At 48.9% G+C, this 5,000-nt stretch overlaps 1 pseudogene; it reads left to right on the top strand.

Annotated features, from left to right (window-relative positions):
* The first annotated feature begins 811 nt into the window (after window positions 1-811).
* The window catches only part of LOC138862697 (uncharacterized), a 6,172-nt pseudogene continuing 1,983 nt past the window's right edge, over window positions 812-5,000 (top strand).

Here is a 5,000-nt window from a genome sequence, read left to right as displayed (position 1 = left end):
AGAGGGATGGGAGAGGATGGCTGTAGGTTGATAGATAGGGAGAGAGGCAGGTTGGTCGAAATATAGAATGGTCGGTCGAATGGACTGTTTGATAGACAGATAGATATATCGTGTGAAGCGCGCGCGCGCACACACACACACACACACACACACACACACACACACACACACACACACACACACTCACTCACTCACTCACTCACTCACTCACTCACTCACTCACTCACTCACTCACTCACTCTCTCTCTCTCTCTCTCTCTCTCTCTCTCTCTCTCTCTCTCTCTCTCTCTCTCTCTCTCTCTCTCTTTCTCTCTCTCTCCCGCACACTCTCACGCGCACACTCCCGCACACTCTCACACACTCTCACACACACTCTCACGCACACTCATACACGCACACTAAGAGATAGAAAAAAGGAAAATAAAAACAGACTGAAAATAAAGAAAGGGAAATGAGTGAAAAAAGAAAAGAAAATAGTGGAAGAAGACCGAGAAACGCCAGACGGGGAAGACGCAGAAACGGGTCGGGGAAAGAACACGATTAATCCGCCGACGGGATAAACAGTCACGTCATGTGGGCTGTGCGCCTCATGAGCCCCATCATATCTCCCTCATGTTTTCCTCCGCGGATGATTCGTGCTGCGGGGGATGGGAGGAAATGGGTGGTGGTGGGGTGGAAAGGGGAAGGGGTGGGGGTTGGGGAGGGATCTGGCAAGGATTTTGCGAATGTGATTGATGGAAAGGCGGAGGATGGGAGGTGGGGGGCTGAGGGAGGGAGGTGGAAAGTCTAGGAGGCCAGGAGTTTTGCGAATATGAGGTTAGGAGGTTCGGAGGTTCGGAGGTTCGGAGGTTCGGAGGTTCGGAGGTTCGGAGGTTCGGAGGTTCGGAGGTTCGGAGGTTCGGAGGTTCGGAGGTTCGGAAGATAGGAAGGTGTAAGGGAGCGAGTGAGTGAGTAAGTGAGTTAGTAAGTGAGGGAGGGAGGGAATGAGTGAGTGAGTGAGGGGAAAAAATGAAGAGAAACGCGTGGAAGAAAAGGAGAGATGGAAGGAAGGAGGGGAAAGAGGAGAAAAAGGGGAGACACAGAAAGACGAAGGGGCTGCGTAAGTGTGAGGGAGGATGGAAAGGAGTGAGTGAATAAGGGAGTGAGTTAGTGAGTGAGTGAATGAGTGAGGTAAAAAATGAAGAGAAGCGTGAAAGGAAAGGAGATATGGAGAGAAGAAGGGGAAAGAGGAGAAAAAGGGGGAGAACAAGAATAGAAGGAAAAAGACAGTAAGGGAAGGAGAGTAAAATAGGAACGGACAGAGGGAATATAGAGAGAAACGTGGAACATTGATGGAAGGAAGAGAGATAGGGGGAACGAGACTAGAAATGGACAAAGCCAAAAAAAAACAAAAAAAAAACGACAACTTCAAATTTCTGTTTCACATGTCGAACGCGGCGGGTGGGGAGTGAGGGGGGGGGGTGGGGGGGGGCACGCTTCACATCCAGATTTTTAGTGCTTTAATTCGCGGGCGTGGGCGGCGCCGTGGCGGGGCTGGGCGAGTTTTAAAGGAGGCAAATTTGATTAGAGCGATGCCGGGAAGCTAGTGGCAGGCCTTCCATGAAGAGGAGGAGGAGGAGGAGGGGGGGAAAGGGCAAGGGAAGGGGGGAAGGGTAGGGGCAGGGAGAAGAGGGGAGGAAGGGACGGAGAGCGGACGTTGGGAAGGGGAGGGAGGTAGGAGAGAACGGGAAAGAGTTGAAGAGGAAGGAGGAGGGAAAGCGAGACAACGAAAGTGGGAGATGATTTTTCCAATAAGAAGATGAAGATAGGTTTGTGTTCGATTTTTTAAAAGTTATGCTTGCTCATGATTTTTACTCGCGCTTGCATCTGTATGATTTTTCCTATGTATATAGCTGTATATTTAATGTGTGCGCGCGGACATGCGCATATAGTGCAGTTTATGTGTACTCACATAGGCCTATATATATACACCCTCATATATGCCCATTCATTAACCATGCATTGGGCGCAAGCAGCAAGGAAGCAAGCAAGGAAGCAAGCAAGGAAGCAAGCAAAGAAGGAAGCGGCACGTGAAGTGTGTTTGCGTAACGATGTTTATATCAAAGCGAGTGTCAAGGCGGCGCATGGGTGCTTGGAGCTCGAGTGCTTGGATGGTATTTTTAAAGACGTTTGGATAAGAGGAGGAGGAGGAAGGAAGTGGGGAAGACTGTTGTTTATCCTTCTTGACCTTGGGGAGGGCGGAGGGGGAGGGGGTTGTAGGGGCGAGGGGGCGGATGAAGGGAAGGAGAAGGGAATTGGGAGTAATGGTAAAAGGAAGAGATACTGTGCTGATAAATGTGAGATCATTCATAAGGAGGAAGGAATGGGTTGCTCAAAGGTCGATAAGTGTGAGTGTAGAGAGAAATGGGATCTGAAAATCAAATTTCAAATGAGGAAATGAGAAAAGGGATAGAGGAAGTGAATGTAATCAGGGGCAGATCTAGAAAAGATTTAAAAACGATGTGAGTGAGTGAGTGTGTGAGTGAGTGTGTGAGTGTGTGAGTGAGTGAGTGTGTGAGTGTGTGTGTGAGTGTGTGAGTGAGTGTGTGAGTGAGTGAGTGAGTGTGTGAGTGAGTGAGTGTGTGTGGTGAGTGAGTGTGTGAGTCAGTGAGTGTGTGGTGGTGGTGTAGTGAAGTGAGTGATGGTGAGTGAGTGAAAGTGAGTGAGTGTGTGAGTGAGTGTGTGAGTGAGTGTGTGTGAGTGAGTGTGTGTGAGTGAGTGTGTGTGTGTGTGTGTGTGTGTGTGTGTGTGTGTGTGTGTGTGTGTGTGTGTGTGTGTGTGTGTGTGTGTGTGTGTGTGTGTGTGTGTGTGTGTGTGTGTGTGTGAGAGAAAGTAAGAGAGTGAGAGAGATAGATTGAGTACGAATGTGTCGCAAATATTCAGCAAACAAACCTAAGATTATACGAATGCCATCTTCTAAAACCACTTTAAATTTCTCTCATTTTCTCTAATTCCTTTCCTCTCTTACAAAGTTCCGCCCTCCTATCTACGAGTCACATTGAGATAACGATAAAGGTTATCGACATTAGGCAAGCCGGCGGCGTGTGACTCGGGACACGTTTTCCATGTGATAATGGCATCCCCGACCGAGCGGCGCTGGCTTCGATCTTGTTTGCACGAGTTTGCGTCCAGTGTTAAAAAAACGACAGAGACGATTAATGTTGTTTACATTGTGTGTTGGTGATTAGTGGATAATGAATGTTATTTGTTTATTTTTTTGGAATTAAATTACTGGTAGTTATTTTTTATTTGATTTACATATATTTTTTTAGGTTGAAGGGAAAGGGTTGGAATGGAATTTAACGTGGCTAAAGCGCTGCCTGATTGCTGCTTTCATCACCATGTCATTACCGTCGCTTTCTCTTAATTACCAATGCCATCAGTGTAAGGTCTGGGTGAACAGCGGAATATATTATAGAATTTGCATTGTTAATTCTCTTGTCTGTATCCTTCTCCCTCCCCCGACGTCCGTCTTTTCCCTCCATTTCCTTACCCCTTTCTCTTCGTTCCTCTCCTTTACTCTTTTTCTTCCCGTTGGTCCTCTGTCTTTCTCTTTTTTTCTCTCTACTCTCTTCTGCTCACTTCCTCCGCTCTTTCTTTTCTGTCCCACTTTCTCGGTCTCCATCACCACCACCCCTAACAGGATGTTGATCACTCCCTCCCCCCCCCTCTTTCTCTTTCTCTCTCTTCTTCCTTCGTCCTCCTTTCTCCCTCTTCCTTTTCGATCTTCCGGAACGTCATATGCCTTTCCTATTTTCGTTCGCTGTCGCCTGCAGTCCGATGCACATGACGGTTTACTGACAGGTGCTCTGCGTTCACCATTATCGTCTGCTCTCCCCTGCTTGGCAACCAACCTGGCAGGGTAGGGAGGCTATCAGCAGGGAGGGGAAGCTGTCAGCGGGGAAGGGAGGCTTGGCAGGGAAGGAACAACATCGGCAGGGAGGGAAAAACAGGGCCCCCTTTTCCCCCTGTGCGGCCTGTAACCCGCTCCGGCCGGCAGTATTTTCATCAACCAGAGGAGCCGTGGCGTTGTGGCCCTTAATTGAGATAGGTTATTGTATAGGGCGGCGGTAGGGGTGGCAAGGGACGGGGACGGGGGTTGGCAGGGGGAGAAGGGGGGTCTGGGAGAGAAGGGGGGTCTAGGAGAGAAGGGGGGTCCTGGGAGAGAGGGGGTCTGGGAGAGAAGGGGGGTCTGGGAGAGAAGGGGGGTCTGGGAGGAAGGGGTCTGGAGAAGGGGGTCTGGGAGAGAAGGGGGTCTGGAAGAGAAGGGGTCTGGGAGAGAAGGGGGAGGAGAGAGGAGGGTGGGAAGGTGAGGGAAAGGGCGAGGGGGAGAGAAGTTTGGTAGGGGTGACAAAGGGGAAGGAGGGGGTAAGAGGGGAGGGGGAAAGGGGAGGATTTTATCAGGGGCAGGTTTCATGGACAGTTGGTTGGGGAAAGGTAAAGTAAAGCAAGGTAATGCAAGGAGTGTAGGGTGAGGTGTACAAGGACGGGGTAAGGGTGCGCATGGGGTGTAGTATATAATAAAGGGTGTTTGATGGAAGTTAGGATTATTAGGGTAAGGGAAACAGGGTGAAAGGTGCAATATAAGGAAGGAATATTTCTCATTACGGCGTGGAATTACAGATAAAGGGGAATTCACACGGCGGAAAAGTTTGCTAATTTTGAGCAGGTCTATTGAGAAAGTCTAGTACAGAAGTAAGGGCGAGCGAATCAGCTACGAAGGGGGGAACGGATATTAATTAATCACGAGGAAAGAACGGCGCCATTACTAGCTACAATGTAGGGTATTTTGCGCCAGTAACGTTAATGAAATATGGTAGATCATAGGATAATAAACAACGATAAAAGGGCAATTAATAATGTGGAAGGAACATCATTATAGCATCTTCATAAGGTTAATGATATCGAGGCAAGAACGCCGTTTATGTGGACTCCTCCGGGACTTCCCCGGCAAAAACCAA

Source organism: Penaeus vannamei, chromosome 1 (genome assembly GCF_042767895.1).
Source record: "Penaeus vannamei isolate JL-2024 chromosome 1, ASM4276789v1, whole genome shotgun sequence".
In the NCBI taxonomy this organism is placed as follows: domain Eukaryota; kingdom Metazoa; phylum Arthropoda; class Malacostraca; order Decapoda; family Penaeidae; genus Penaeus; species Penaeus vannamei.
This window is presented reverse-complemented; position numbering and strand designations above follow the sequence as displayed.